The 16,830-nt window shown below is 41.7% G+C and overlaps 1 protein-coding gene and 1 long non-coding RNA gene across 4 annotated transcripts in view; one reads left to right on the top strand and one right to left on the bottom strand.

Moving 5' to 3' along the window:
- The window catches only part of AP1S2 (adaptor related protein complex 1 subunit sigma 2), a 66,013-nt gene extending 56,376 nt beyond the window's left edge, over positions 1–9,637 (bottom strand). For 2 of the 3 annotated variants that reach the window (XR_011434617.1, XM_070256976.1), the window contains exon 1: positions 9,463–9,637. The gene's annotated coding sequence lies outside the window, so the exon portion shown is untranslated. The remainder of the gene's footprint in view (positions 1–9,462) is intronic. The other variant, XM_070256977.1, reaches the window with a different exon arrangement.
- The window catches only part of LOC138921756 (uncharacterized), a 208,333-nt gene that overhangs the window by 30,021 nt on the left and 161,482 nt on the right, over positions 1–16,830 (top strand). The window lies entirely within an intron of this gene.

Here is a 16,830-nt window from a genome sequence, read left to right on the forward strand (position 1 = left end):
GAATTTTACTGGGTAGGAGAAGCTCTTACCCTCTCTTGTCTTGGAGTCTTTTTACTCTCTTAGCCCCTTTCGGTCATACTGGAGAGCCTGGTGACCTGCTTGCCTGCTCACTAGACATAAGAAACGGACACAAAACACCCCTTGCGCATTCCTCATTTGCCATCTGACTGGTGACGTTAAAGGTTAATTTACCACAAGTTTCTGAGTCTGAGCCTTCAGGCCTGCCTGAAGTCCATTCTGTACTTCTAGAATAGAGGCCAGAACCAACAGACCCAAGTCTTGGGGAAGCAAGAAGCAGGGTGGCCCTCGGGACCCCAGGGACACGATGGGGATCTCCCTCTCCTCAAGCCCCTGCCTCTCTCCCTGTCTTTGCTTCTCTCAGCAGGTTTCAGCTAGGATGTTGAAACCCTGGTTGATGGCAGCTCAAGGGCTCACATCCTCCCAGCACAGATACCTGGGAAGAAACAGTTCCCTTCCCTTAGGGCTGATTTGAAAGTGTCCAGGGAAGTTCCTCTGACAGAACGAGCATGGGTCATAGTCACTCTCCTATGAATTGGGTTGTTGTAGTCAGCTCGGGCAGCTATAACAGAATATCATAGACTGGGTGGCTTAAGCAACAATTTATTTCTCACAGTTCTGGAGGCTGGGAAGTACAAAATTAGGCTGCCAGCATGGTTGGGCTCTGGTGAGGGCCCTCTTCCTGGTTTCTAGATGGCCACCTTCTTGCTGTGTCCTCACACAGCAGAGAGCAGAGTGAGAAAGCAAGCTCATTCAGATTTCTTCTAAAAGCGCTAATCCCATTCATGAGGGCTCTCATGACTTAATTCCCTCCGAAAGGCCCACCTCTTAATACCCTCACACTGGGGGCTAGGATTTCAACATATGAATTTGGGGGGGACGCAAACCTTCAGTCCATAACATGGATTGGAGGGGTGGTGATGGGAGCTGGAGCAGTGAAGACAAGTCCTCCGAGAGAAACTATGGGTCGTTCTCAGAAGGTGGGGTAGTGGCCACGTAAAATAAGTAGATCCCACTGCAACAGTAAATAGTAAACCTTCAAAATCCAAACAACCTTCACTACTAAGCCACTGACCCTGTTCAGGAAGAGACGTCATCCCAAGAGCCTCATTTCTTAAAGAACGGTGTCCAACAGAGTTGCTTTTCTAACAATGTTCAGTCATGACAAATATTGCTGTGTCCTGTCCCTTCAAGAAAACACTTAAGAACAGAAGGTGACTGTATGGTTCTATTTCGTTTTTTTTTTTTTATTGTGGTAACATTGGTTTATAACATTATATAAATTTCAAATGTACATTGTAATATATTTCAAATTCTGTGTAGATTACATCATGTTCACCACCCACAGACTAATTACAATCCATCACCACACACATGTGCCTAATCACTCCTTTCACCCTCCTCCCTCCCCCCTTCCCTTCTGGTAACCACCACTCCAATCTCTGTCTCTATGTGTTTGTTTGTCATTGTTTTTCTCTTCTACTTATGAGTGAGATCATACGGTATTTGACTTTCTCCCTCTGACTTATTTCACTTAGCATAATCCCCTCAAGGTCCATCCATGTTGTTACAAATGGCCGGATTTCATCATTTCTTATGGCTGAGTAGTATTACTGTATGGTTCTATTTCTATAAAATGTCCAGGATAGGCAATTAATAGAGACAGAGGTAGATTAGTGTTGCCAGGGGCTGGGAGCCTAGAGGAGCTGGAGGTGGGGGTGATAGCTAAACGATATGGAGTTTCTTTTTGAGGTGATGCAAATATTCTAAAATATTGGTGATGGTTGCACAACTTTGTGGATATACTAAAAACCATTGGATTGTATACGTTAAATGGATAAATTGTATGGTGTGTGAATTATATCTCAATAAAGCTGTTTGGAAAAAAAAAAGACCAGAGGGCTAAAGGGTTTCCTTGAAATGAAGCTTAAAAACTGGCAAAATAAGAAAAGCAGACCCACAATTGAAGAGAGTGGATGGGGATGAGGTTATTGTTTAACTCACAGCTGTTCCAAGTGTGGGCCCTTCACAGGCAGCTGCATCTCCTGGGAGCTCGATAGAAATGTAAATTCTTGGGTCCTACCCCACACTATCAAATCAGAATCCCTGGGGATCACTAGAGTTGAGAAAGCACTAATTTAACTCATTGCCACTCTTAATAAACAAGAACTCCTTCCCTAACAGGGTGCAAGGTGCTATCGATGGTGCTGTGCAAACTGCAGATCAAGCAAGACGTAAAGGCAGCAATAATATATATTTTTTTAATGTTACTTGGACAAAGGAACCTTAATTCTGTACTTTGCAGATAACGATACCAACATAGCAGGGCTTATTAACAACCAATGGTTACTTGCAGTGAGGGTAGTTTATTTGCTGGAAGCTGCTGGAGCGGTTAACCAGACTGATGTGCCTTGAAGCTGCAAGTATTTTCTCTATGACCTGCTAGAAGGATACCTCTATCATTTTTTTCCAGTGAAGATGCTGAAATTGGTGTGAATGCAATGAAAGCTGAGATGCAGGTGGAAATTCAGAGATAGTTTTGTCATCTTGAAAGCCAATTGCTTGCTCCAATGCCACATTTCCAGATCCAAGGTTTGAGGACAAATTTATCTCCTGTGATCATGTGAAGCATTGTAAGTGCTGCACACATATTAGAAATAGGCCAGAGCAAGAAAAACAATCTTAAGGCTGCTCCTGAAAATATTCAGAAATTGTCTTCTTTAAGCTGTGCTCAAAACTCAGTTGGTGAGCCTGCATCAGTGAAATTGCACTGTCACCGTCCACCTAACCTTTAACTCTAGGAAGTAAATTTTGACCTTGGTCAAAGACAAAACATAACAAATATTGGAGAGGTTGTGGAGAAAAGGGAACCCTCACACACTGCTGGTGGGAATGCAAACTGGTGCAGCCACTGTGGAAAACAGTATGGAGATTGCTCAAAAAATTAAAAATAGAAATATCATACGATGCAGCTATCCCAACTACTGGGTATTTATCCAAAGAACATGAAATCAGCAATTCAAAGAGACTTATACACCCCTATGTTCACTGCAGCATTATTCACAATAGCCAAGATGTGGAAGCAACCCAAGTGCCCATCAACTGATGAATGGATAAAGAAGATGTGGTGTATATATATATATATACACAGTGGAATATTACTCAGCCATAAAAAGACAAAATCGTCCCATTTGCAACAACATGGATGGACCTTGAGGGTATTATGTTAAGTGAAGTAAGCCAGATAGAGAAAGACAAACACTGCATGATTTCACTTATATGTGGAAAATAAACACTTGGATAAAGAGAACAGATTAGTGGTTACCAGAGGGGAAGGGGTTGGGGGTGGGCAAAAGGGGCAGAGGGCACATATATATGGTGACAGATAAAAATTAGACTATTGGGGGCCAGCCCAGTGGCGCAGCAGTTAAGTTTGCACTTTCCGCTTCTCGGCGGCCCGGGGTTCACCGGTTCAGATCCCAGGTGCGGACATGGCACTGCTTGGCACGCCATGCTGTGGTAGCCATCCCACATATAAAGTAGAGGAAGATGGGCACGATGTTAGCTCAGGGCCAGGCTTCCTCAGCAAAAAGAGGAGGACTGGCAGTAGTTAGCTCAGGGCTAATCTTCCTCGGGGAAAAAAAAAAATTAGACTATTGGTGGCGAGCATGATGCAGTCTATACAGAAACTGATAAATAATAATGTACACCTGAAATTGTACAACATTATAAACCATTATGACCTCAATAAAATAATTGAAAAAAAAGTTTTGACCTTGGTCACTTACTATTAGGAGGGAAACTTAATAAATCGATGGCAACATCTCCAGGAGCAGAACACCATGCTGGCAGTACTGGCCAAAGACATTGTGTGCCTGCTCCGACTTCGCTTGAAAGTGGATGTCCATTTGGTACAAAACTGTAAATGTGTGGTGCGATGGTTGAAAGAGCAATCCGGCAGCTGCCTGAGCCCAGATGTTTCTGTAGCTGCAGTAAAATGTCACACTTTAAAAAGTCACTGCTCTAACTTTTAATAATAAAATTGTATTATTTTAAAATAAAATTTTAGATATAGAAATTCATTCTAGGATAGAATATTTGGTTCTGGCCTTGGCTTGGGCCATTAGGCATATGGCTAAAATGCATATTTTGTGCACCCCTGGTTTATAATGGACAAAACGTAAAATTAACATCAGATATCCAGGTTCTTAAAACAATTCCTTGGGCCCCTCTACAACTCCGCATCAGCTTGTGTCCTTGTTTAGCTCTCCCTCTCTTCTTCTCCTTCTCTGCTTTGTTGCTCTCAGGAGCCCAACACAAATTCCTTCCATTTTCTTAGGGGAGCACTTTGGCCCTCTCCTACCTCTGCCTCCAAATTCAGCTAGGGCCTTTCTTCGTTCACATAGCTAAAGCCGTGTAGTAAGTACTGAAACCTGGAGCAACACCTTCCCCAGACTCTTACAGAGACAAAAATATACATTAGCAAATATATGTAATAGAATATAGTATAAATATAATATACACAATATATACGCAAACAATAGAAGACACAAATATTAAACTAAATAAAAATTTCCAGTGGGTGAAAATAAGGGATGCATGGGAACTCTCTATACCATCTTTATAATTTTTCTGCAAATCTAAATTTATTCCAAAATAAAGAAAATTATTTTTAAAATGGATGGAAGAATAATAGGTTGGAGAAACAAAACAATCCTGCCAGCAAGACCCCATCCATACCAATGTAGAAGAGAGAAAACACATGGCATAGTCCATGCAAGAGACTACGAAATTTGGACAAAATCTCGTCTAATTTATAGAGCAAAACAGAAGAAAGAACAATGACTTCTCTTATCTCCCAGAGAGACAAAGGACTGGGCCTTCTGAAAGTCTGCTACACACCTCTCAAGAGACCCCTTCGCTCATTCTGGCGGTACACATTTACGTGTCTCGAGGCTATTTGGCCCTCGACCTTGAAGATAACTACACTGCAAAAACTGGGGACTGGGCTAAACCCCTAGAGAGATTTGTCTCTATTCCAAAGGTTAGAGTAAGGACTCAGGTTCACTGTGGCACTGTCTTAGGCAATACTCTAAGAAAACGGGTCGGGGAGTGAATGGTCTTTTGCCCTTTCTCAACAGAGAAAATAACTTTTATTTACTCTCACAATATCCAGTGTGCACGAGGAGAACTGATATTCCGCTGGTGAGGATGTGAATTGGTAAACCCCTTTGGAAAACAATTTGCCATCATCTAGAAAAATGAAGATGCACATACCCTGTGGCCTTACTGCTATACTCTGAAGAAACTCTAGTCTGTGTGTACCAGGAGACATAGAAAATGTCCACCACAGCATTATTCAAAATAGCAGTAAACTGGAAAGAACCCAGTAATCCATTGACAAAATAATGAATAAATCAATGGTAATATGTTCACATAATGGAATACTGTAGAGCAGTGACCATGATTGAACTAGAATTTCACCCATCTGTATGGCAGAGTCTCACAGATATACTAATGAGTAAAAAGTCACAGAATATGGACTATAGAGCATGAAACACACACACACAGAACGTTATAACATTCAAAAGCAAACAACTCTAAACAAATATTCTTTAGGGATATATATATATATATATATGTTGTAAAACTATTAAGAAAAGCAAGGAAGTAATAAAAAGAGAATAATTAACAAAATTCAAGATAGTGGTTATGCTGGGGGTGAAAGAGATGCGATTGGGACCTTGAAAACATTGGGAACACATTATTTCTTAGACTGAATGGTGGATACATGGATATTTGTTTTATTATTTTGTATACCTTTATTATTCTGTATACTTGTTTTATTATTCTGTATGATAGATTGTTTTGTTTTAATGGACAGTAGAGATAATAGAAGCTAAGGGAGAGATTCATGCTGGCAGGATTTCCAGAGCAGAACCCTTCAGGAGGAGCTGAGACTTCAGTGGGGCCCTTGAAGGGAGGAATCCCGTGATTTTTCAAACCTGGAAAGAATGTTAGAGTTCATTTGCCAGGCCCCTTCCTTTTGCAGATGAAGAAATAGACATATAGGGAAGTACCTTTTTTTTAAAAAAAAAAAAAAAGGCTTAAAAATATATTTTCCACATTGTCAGACCAATTGCAAGGTGGAAAATTTGAGTGAAAAACTCTTTGAGAAGAGCATTGTAGGAGTTGAACACCATAGCCCTACGAATGTCAGGTTGCAATTCTCTTTTTCTCAGTCTTTGCACGCCTCTCTGACAAGTATATACTCCCATTCCTACTCAAGGGGCCCTGAGTGGTTGTTCAGCTATTATTGGTCAGACGTGACAAGCAGATACGAGTGGACAGGCAACGTCAGTCTTCTCGGCTTCCCCTCCTGCCAGCGGCAGGTGCTGCCTGGGACCTATTAGATTATATCTGGGGTAGTGGCAGTGCCAACCGAACATCCTGTCCTGGTGCTTAGACTCCTGGGTCATCGGTGCAGCACATCCAGAGAGTGCTGAGTGCTCGAAACCTTATGTATTATTCACTTCATCTTTAAAGAGCTACCTCGCTTTATCATACGACTCACATAACTACTCAGTAACAGAATTATAATCCTCTCTGCCACCCGTGACTTTTTTTTTTTAATAAAAGGGGACGTGGAGGCTCAGAGAAGTTAACTTGCCCAAGGTCACACCTTCAAAAATGACATTGTCAGGTTCCAACTCTGAGCTGCCTGGCTCCAAAGTATGTACTGTTTTCACTATAAGCTGCTGACTGTGAGCTCGGTTATCTTTGTCGTTCTAACTATTTAATCCCCTGTCATGAAATAGGAATTTATTTATTTATGATGTTAGTACTTCACTGGAAATAAGGTTGACAGATTAAACACTGTGCAATATTTGGGACGTGTTTATACTAAAAAATTATTTTGTTGTTTGTCTGAAATTCACATTTAAATGGGCATCCTCTATTTTTAATTTGCTAAATCTGGCAACCCTAACCAAAAACCTTGGAGAAAATACTGGGGACAATTTTGCCCCCTACCCCCGACATTTGGCAATATGTGTAGACATTTTTGGTTGTCCTTCTGGAGGCGGGCTTGCTATTGGCATCGAGCGGATAGAGTCCAGGGATGCTGTTAAGCATCCTACAATGCACAGGACAAAGGATTATCTGGTCCAAAATGCCCATAGTACCAAGGTTGAGAAACCTTGTCTTAAAGAATCACTCCTCTAAGATAGTATAAATCCAGGGAAATTATATATTTTTAATCCCTTTAAGGCTACTGATATATTTCCAAATAGGGCTTGGCCTTCTTCTATTTCTCAGAAAAATAATGCCAAGGCAGTTTATTTATCTGGACTAGTTAACTCAGAATTGTGGATGCTGGTGGCAGCCACAGTAGACTCAATTTTTTACATGCTTTAGCATGTATTATAATAGACTTTTCATATCAGATTTGCACTTTTAATTATGTTTATTGAATAATGTTCTTGATTTGTACTAGGGGCAGGGTTCGAAATGAGGTGGCCTTGGGAAGCAGTCTTGATATTAGGTTGAAATATATGATGGCCAAAACTGGTTGAATATTGGCAATTTCACGTGGTTTGACCTGACATATACTGTATGGTAAGACTACACAAAATGAAAATGCACTCTCATCCAATCCATGCTTCGAATCAGTTAGAGCTTTCGGTGGTCCCCAGAGTTGCTGTGGTTACTGGCCCTGGGCTAGCACTTTCAGGAGCCGTTGGGGGGGTTGTTTTAATTCCTGATGGAACTTGGGAAACTTGTCTTTCAGCTATTAGTTGTCGCAGTCTTTTTCTCTTTTATCTACTTCCTTGCATTTCACTGAAGTTGGCCACATAGACCTTGGAGCCCCAGGTGCACAAAATGTGCCCAAGCCTTGAACAGCAAGTAAATCCACCAGTAAAAAGAATTCTCATTTCAATTTGTAGCCTTTAAAATTTGTATTCAGATTTATCTCAGGGTCCTGGAGTAAAGAAGGAAAAGTATATTTTCAGTTTATTTCTTGTCAAGAGCCCCTAGAGATATGGGATGTAAGAGAAATGCCAACTGCCCCTTGTTCAGCATCCTTGACAAGAAATATTAGCTATATTTTGGTGTCATAGATTTAGAAAAAGAAACCTCTTTGTTTAAGAAAAAAAGACTAAGACAACATATACTAAAATGATTTGAATTTTACAGATGATACTCTACTAATATTTTTAGTTTCGCACCATCTATTTATCTGAAATTAAATTTCTGGCAAATGGTCATGCCTGGAGATGCTGTTTTTATTTTTATGTGCAGCTGAAACATAGAATAATAAAAATCTGCTTGAGTGGAAGAAATATGTTCATAAAATGTTTCTTTTTTAATCTGAGTTGGCTGAGAGAATGACTTTTTAATCTAGTGGCAGGTGCTTTCATTTGGCTGGTTTTCAGTCTAAATAGTTTATGTTGGAGACACATCATTTGTTTTATATTTGGATACAGTATAACAAACAGTGCCTTTTGAGCTGTGAGGAGGACCCAGCTATGGCAAACATCTTATTCTCCCTATTATCCTACCTTTATAATTATTTCTCGTTTCTTTGACCAACACAAGTGGCATGCAATAGGTCTGTAAATTAAAAGCACAAGTGGCAAATTGCATACCACCCGGTTGCTGTGTTGTTTTTATTCGACTCTAAGAAAGTCACATCCTACACATTAATTGGCATTTGTTTACAGGAGGGGAAAACGATGGCTTTTGAAAATATGACTCAGTGGAAACACTTCTCATCACACTGGCTTGCAAATAGAATCACTGAGCTCCCTTTGGGTACTCTGGGTGATTCCATTGGGAGCCCGATTCTTCCCACTAGAGTGTTAATTAAAGAGAGCCACCTCTCGGCACCTCTCTTGCTCCAGCTACACTTCAAAATCCTCCAGCCGCCTCTTTAATCAACAACATGTGTTGGATGTCTACTTTTAGTATGAGGCGCTGCAACTGCCCCCCCCCCCGCCCCCGATTTCAAAGACAGTGGCAAGGACAGGGTTTTATTGTGTGACTTCAAAGTCAGGGCACCTAAACCTACATTAGGGACACCATTAATGTCTGCCATTGACTTGGGATAATTGAAACCTCCCAAGTAAAGTGTGAATTTCATAGAAGTGCAAGATCTGGCCTTTTTGTCTTTGCATCTCAGCACTTAGCACACAGGTCTCATTGTTTCTCTACTAAACCTACTTTTCTTACTGGACAGTATTAAACTAATTTTGTGTGCCAGCTTCTCCTAATAGTGAAAAAACAATGCATTATTTTGAAGTTTAGAGGCTGATCTTCAGTAATAAACTTATTAGTCAAACAAGTGAAATACGTTTTTAAGAAAATTGATATATTAGCCAGCGTGGGCTGCTATAACAAAACACTACAGACTGGGAAGCTTAAACAGCAGAATTTATTTCTCACCGTTCTGGAGGCTAGGAAGTCCAAGATCAAGGTGCTGGCTGATTTGGATCCTGGTGAGCGCTGTCTTCCTGGCTTGCAGATGGTAGCCCTTGCTGCGTCCTCACAGAGCAGAGAGAGAGAGAGAGGGAGAGAATTGAGACCTTCCTCTTCTATAGGCCCACGGTCCTATCGGATTGGAGCTCCACCCTTATGACCTCATTTAACCTTCATTTCCTCCAAAAAGCCCCGTCTCCAAATACAGTCACTTTGGGGGTTTGGGCTTCAACCTTTGAACTTTAGGGGAACACACTCCAGTCCATAGCAATTGGACTAGACTCAAAGATGCACTTTAATATTAGGGCTCTCAAATTATTAGGAAAAATCACAACTTAAAAAAATGTGGTACTAATATTATTACCTTTTAATTTCATGTCTCAAAAATAAGTCAGTTTTAGAATTTTATTCAAAGTTTGAAAAGATGCCAAACTAACCTACGGAGTATTAACAGTCAGGATAGTCATTCTGGGGGAGGAGGGGATGTATGGACTGAAAGGGGGCACCAAGGAGGCTTCTGTTGTGCTCCATTTCCTTTTTGGGTGCTGATTCCGAGGTTGTGATCAGTTTGTGAATATTTGCTGAGCTATTCATATATAATTTGTGCACTTTCCTGGATGCGTGTTTTAGGTCAATCAAAAATTAAAACACAAAAGAAAAATAAATCTGAGTGATGCATTTAATCCCAGAGATAAACTACACAATTGTCCCATTGTGTCCCAACCTAGACAGCGAACAGGCTACTCCTCCTTTGTCTTTTCTGGTTCAGAAAGTCACTAGAGGTTAAAATCTAATGAGTTGGAGCGTATGAAGAAGGCTAGCCTTGTATAAGGTTGAGTATAATATTGTCTTCCCACAGGCACAGGCAGAACTGCAGACACAGTGAAAATTTCTGGCTGACATCGCTTGACGCTGTTTTTCCAGCCTGGTAGCTCAGCAGCTGGAGGCTAAAAAGCTAGGTTTCCAGGGAGAGGAGGAAAGCTTTCTGGGTAAGGGGCCATGTGGACTCCAGATCAGGGGCATAGCCAGGGTCCTCTCGAGAGTGGTGGCAGTTTTAAATGAATTGTAAACAAACACTGCCATGTTGTTCCAGGAAGTTCCAGCTGCTCTAGGAAGAGGCCTTGGATCTGCGAAAGTGCCAAAGCTGGCTTCCTAGATGATGCGTGGAGCTGAAGGGTCAAGTGATGTGTTTGTGACCCTGGGAATCAGTGTCCCTGGAAGCTTCACACTCGCACACCCAAGGTCTGCCTAAAGACGGTTGCGGTGAGGAGTGTGCACCGGGTGACCTCTTAGACGAGCCAGGCTGCTTTGTAGAGACCTTCCAGGTTTACAAATAGGTTACTGCTCCAATTCCAGAACACCAGGACTGTGCTCAGTGTTCCCAGCTCTCACATTCAGTATTTTATTGTTTCACGTTGTGCTTTAACTTCCTACAGAACATTAACAGCAATAGCCAGTTGAATGTTTTCAAAATCTTTTACATTTGTGGAGCTGACCGTGCCACACGGGCTAATGGAAATCTCATTGTTCCAGGAGTGCTTAGTGTTCTTGTATTGTCTGTCATGTGTAGAACAAACACATTTACCTCTACTTACCTTTTGTAATTGTTGAGGTGTCACTTAAAAATAACTGCGTAAAATGCTTTTACAATAAATTTTGGAGCTCTTAGTTGTCATCTCCCTGTGGAAATGTTCCCTTGTGGAAAGTAATGATTTTTAAGTTGTGAGGTTATTGCAAAGTTCTGATTTGGTGTTTATGGGTTGTGTGCGTGCGTGTGCTGGCAGCAGGCCTATCTCTTAGTGCTCTGCTAAGTTAGGAGACTCTAGACATGCATGTTCACATTAGGCTCTCGGTGTTGGTAAGTTTCCAAGCATTTGGGATGTAGCTCTCTTTTCTTCAGCATTATCCATCACTTGCCACTTCAAAACGTCCTTGGACCACCAGCATCGGATTACTCAGGAGCTTGTTAGAAATGCAATTTGGGGGCCTTCCCTTGATTCAGTATATAATAGTAGAATCTGCATTTTAACAAGCTCTCCAGTGATTCCTACACACATGCAGATGAATCAGCAAGTAGGCTTAGGCAGGAATCAGAGATCCCTCTTCTCAAAACATCTCCCACTAGGCCAGGACTGCTATTATTTAGGATGAATTTCTCCAGTTTATGCCACTTAGAATGAAATATCCCTGGCCTGCGTAACTCAGTAAGTCATTTCGAGTTCAGAGCCTTCACGTGAATCCATCCACTCGGGCCTTTCTAACTCGACAGATGGCAGAGAGCAGATTGACTGAGGAGCGAGGGTGGGAGGAGGGAAATGGAGTAGAAAATGCAGGGCCTTTGGTGGAAAAAAGTAGCAGACTCCATAACTGGGGTACCCTGGAGTAGTGCTGCAGGGGTGGGCAGGAAAGAACAAAAGAGCAGTAACAATGAGCACAATAATGGCCAATAACGGTTGGTACAGATTCCTAAGCTTGTTTGACAATAAGAGTCACCTGAGGGAAGAGGGGGACTTTTAAAAACTACAAATTCCCCAGAGGCAGGGAATTATGGAATATTCACCCTGGTTTAGGGTTTATTCACCCTGGGCTTATGACATCTGAATCTCTGGGGGAGAAATGTCTGTATTTGTAACAAGTGCATCAAGAATTCGCATCCACAGGCATGACTGAGTGAATGGCAAGCCTGGATCCGGTGCCTGGTGTTCTATAAATATTATTTCTAGAGCTCACAATAAGCCTAAAAAATATTACGGCATTTTACTAACTGCCTTTTGTGACAGAGAAGTTCAGTAGCTTGCCTGATGTCCTAGAGGCAGTGGGCAGCAGATGAAGGCATGGGGGAGGAAACATTTTTCTTCTACCCTTCTAGGTTCTTTGGCTGGTCTAATAATCAAATTGATATAAGACAGATTAACAGGAGAGAAACAAATTTAATTACATATGTATGAGAGGCCCATAAGAATATGAGACTCAAGGGCAAGTTGGGCAGTTGAGGCTTATAGGCCATCCTGAGCTAAAGAATGGGGTAGGGCCTGGGGCTTCAAAGGGGAGGAGGGTAAATCACAGGATGATAAGAAGAGCAGATGTTTGGTAATTAGATGTTTGTCCTGCCATACAGATAGGTCAATCACGTAAGGTTATCTCTGGTAATAGCTCTCTCTCTGGGCCAGGCCCCCTACCTAAATTCTTTTAGGTAGCTAAAGGAGAGGTAAAAGTTTTCCTTGAGTCTGCTGGGCCTTAACTGACGTCAACTCAGAGTAATCCACATGCCAAAGTGACACATTCTGGGGAGGCTCATTCTGAACCCCTTCAGAGGATTCCATCCCAGGTCTATCTGACTCGAAAGTCTTTCTTCTCTCTACTCTGTCATACTGTGACCTTCCATAAAGCCATTGTGGCCCAAAGGTTATTCTACCCAGGATACACTCAGATTGCCCCAACCCCACTCTTTAGGAGTGGCAGTTTCTGCAGAAGTTCCCTAACTTGATCTGAAATTATGACATGAACGTCCAGATTTGGGTGGAGTTGTGCAAGGAAAGCACACTAGTGAACTAGCAAAGATGTCCCCTCCTTCTTCCCCTTCTGCTGCAGTTAATAGCCAGCAAGAAACAGCTGGGATGCTGGGCCCAAAGGGATGAAAACCAGGGCTCTCTTGGGTAATTGAGAATTTCTGGTTGCCTTGGTATTACAGTAGTTTCCAAAGTGATGGAAGCAGGCACATATTGCTCCTGCCCTCTGAAACCTTATTTTGTTTCAAGAAATCCCTAGAAAGAAAACATACTAATTTAATATAGTAATGTTAAATAGTGATAGTAGCAAGAACAGGGCACCATCTGGTACATTTGAATAATTGTCAAGGTTGGCTTTTCTCTAAATGCTGCTTATTGCTGAGTCCACCCATATTCAATTACTAGAGCTGGAAGGCATCTGGTGGTGGTGTGTTGGTATTACAAGAGTGTACTTGCATATTCAGTTCCTCAACTTGGGCTCAGTTTGGGAATTTAAGTGCAACGTTTGACCATCTATATTGAATCTCCTGTTGTTGGTTACAGGCCCCTTTATAGATTTGTTTCAAAAACTTCTGTTTCTGATTCTGTCATCTAGGACAGTGGTTTCCCATGCAGGGTGTGTAAACCTCAAAATGATCCATTGGGATGTGGAAAATAAATATTCCCTTTTTCACTAAAATTTTAACTTTATGTGTATTTTATAATATATATGACATTGTACTGTAGTAGAAGGACATGTATAAAATTTACAAATAAATACATATAAATATTCTTGGGGGGGTACATGATTAAAAAGTTCCTGCCCTTTGGGATACTGGCTCAAAAAAGCTTATAAACTCCTCGTGCAGTCCACTGACTCTTCCTACCAGCATCATGTTATCTGCTCATTTGATAAGAGTGCCTTCATCCTTGTCAATTCAGTTTGTGTTTATCCTATGTAGGATCATGTGCTAAATGTTCCAGTGTATATACAAGGATGAGGCATATTTACTGCTCTTGGGAAGTTTGCTATCTGAAATGGAGATGATTATAATGCGAGTGATTTTGGAGGAGGTGACAGCAATAATGGTGGTGATGATGATGGTGACGGTGATGGTCGTGATGGTGATGATGACGTGATGATGATGGTGAAAGTGATGATGGTGATGGTGCTGGTGATAGTGGTGATGGTGATGGCCAAGAAAGAGAAAAGGAGAAGAAAGACTTATTTATGGTTGACATTAAGGCAAGATTGGAATTGACTGCTTCTCCTCCCTGCTATCTCGTAATGTGACATCTTTCCATAGCAGTGACGCTCTTCCCTGCTAGCTTATCTTCCTTCCAATGTAGCTTAAAAATACTTTTTAGTCATCTTCAGCATGTACTATAATTCTCAGCTTCCTAGGATTTAAGTCTTGGGAACATGAGGTTTTTCTAGGCCCTTGCCACTCTTCTGTATTTTGGTCCTCTGTGCTCCACAAGCTGTGAAAGCTGTGAGTCATGACTCCCATCTGGTGGGATTCCCTCCCTTCCCCTCGATCCACATGCCTGCCCAGCCATCTGCTGCCACTCTCAAGGTTACGGAGCAAGAGATGACACAGGAAAAGGAGAGGAAAACACCAGAAAAATGAATACTGTTTTATAAATAAAATGGAAAAAAATATGTATTTTCTTATTACAAAAGCAATTTGTATTCATTACAGGAAAATCAGAAAATGAAGGACAAAAACAAAACAAATAAAACAAAACAGTCTCCTTCAGAGCATCATTAATCACTCTAACCATCTCCTTGTATGTTTTTCCAAACCTGCATCCTGTAGCTATCTGTGTAGCTAGCTATCAAACAAAATGGGATCATTACCACATTATTCTGTAACCTGTTTTTTAAAACTGAATCATGAACATCTTTCCACGTCCATAAATACACTCCCACACTAGCATTTTTAATGTTTAAGGAGTATTTTCTATGCAAGGCATTATTCCAATTGCTGCAGTTTATATACAAAAATAGGTAAGATCATTTCTGCCCTTACGTGGGTATAACAATTTTTTCCCTATCTAACATTTAGGTCATTTCTATATTTTTGCTTTTGCAAACAATGCTGTGATGCATATTCTTGTAGCTAAATCTTTGCATGTACTCATACTTTGTGAAGATTGCGTTGGCTACTCTCTGTTTACCCCTCTGGGTTTACTCCCCATACTTCTTTGCCTTGCTCTGTGTGGCCTACGCCAGTGGGCTCATTTACTCTCTGGCAATGAGAAGCACAAGCAGGATGGTGGAGGAGGGTAGTGGAGAAAGGTGAGTGATCTATTCTGACTCCCACCCTGCCTCCTTGTTGATTGTCATTAGCTGCATCCCTGTATTGATGATGGCTGTGTTGCCTGGGCAGCCCTCTCCCAGAGCTTAGTTCTCAGGGAGCTGCTCACTCCAGGGTACTGCACCATTCCTTGTTGGCTTCCCTTAACTTTGCCCTTGCTGTTATAGAGAGTTCTCCATTAAACACTTCTCACTTACCCCATGGGAATGTGCCATCTGTTTCCTGGCAGGACCCTGGATGGTAAAAGCACACTCCTATTCCTGGCATATTCTGCATCTCTAACTGCTTGCCTGCACTGAGAACCTGAGATGGATCATGTATAAAGGTCAAGAACTCCGTTTTCTCCTTTGACTTAAGACCTGGACACTAGTGACCATTGATCAGCCACCTCCCATTTCTTTCTCCCAGATCCCTCCATAAACCCCATGGGGATCTCTCAGCCTATGACTGAGGCACTCGGGTGGGGAGCATAAGAAAGAACCAAAAGCTTTGATCCCAAGGTCTGTGCTACCTTCACTTTCTTCTTCATGCCTGAAACCCTTCCTGGAGTTGCAGTGAGTTGGGAGAGGTTGTGTGGTCATTGCTTACCCTTTTAAACATCTGAGCTCAGAGCAAAATTGGTTTCTTTCTTCACTTTAGTCTAGCCTGAAATTCCTGGCAAGACTAGTCAAGAACAATCAAATGCTCTTCTTTTTAGTGAGATGAAACTTTTTGATGTCCACGTGTTTGGGGTTCCCACCTTGTTGCCGTGCTCCAGGCCCCTGCTCCTTGGTGCATTACCTTGTTCTGGAATTCCAGTTCCCAGAGGTGGGCACTTAGAAGGAGTTTGGTTTCAGAGACAGAAAGATCTGAAGTTAAATCCAATCACTTGTTGGCTTTGTCACTTTAAGGCTTCTATCTTTACTGAGTCTGATTTACTCATTTACCTCACAAGGTTGTTGGGAGGAGTAAATGAGATGACCTATATGGAAATGATCTAGTACAGCATGTGGAAGTAACTGTGTGACTTCCTCCTCCCCTCTTCTCTTCTCTCCCGCCCACTTCCTCTCCCCCTCCACATGCTCCTCCTCCTTCCCTTCTTAACTTTCCCCTTCCTCTCCCCACTTCACATTCCCCCTCCCCTCTCAACTCACCCTTTCTCCCTCCCTACTCGCCCTCTCTTCTCTCCACTTTCTCTCACTATGAGACTGGCATGAGGATAAGAGGGATTAAAAACCAAGTCAGAAACATGTCAGAATGTTTCATATCTTCTTAAAAGCAAACCAGAACATAAAAGTGCAGGGAATTATATTCAGAAAGAAAAATCCCAATTATAAATCCATGCCCCCAAAAAGCTTTTCCAACACTTCTGAGCTCTTTCATGAACTCTCTCCTTATAGCATCAAGGACACAAAGAATGACGGGAAGTTGCTGATAATGGTCATTCTTTTCCCAGTCTTTGAAAAATGGCTGTCCAGTGTTCCAGGCTCCAGATTTGTTGTGGTGAATCAAAAGATAAACTCCCATGGTGGTTACATAATATGTCA

The sequence above is a fragment of the Equus caballus genome, chromosome X, assembly GCF_041296265.1.
Source record: "Equus caballus isolate H_3958 breed thoroughbred chromosome X, TB-T2T, whole genome shotgun sequence".
Classification (NCBI taxonomy): domain Eukaryota; kingdom Metazoa; phylum Chordata; class Mammalia; order Perissodactyla; family Equidae; genus Equus; species Equus caballus.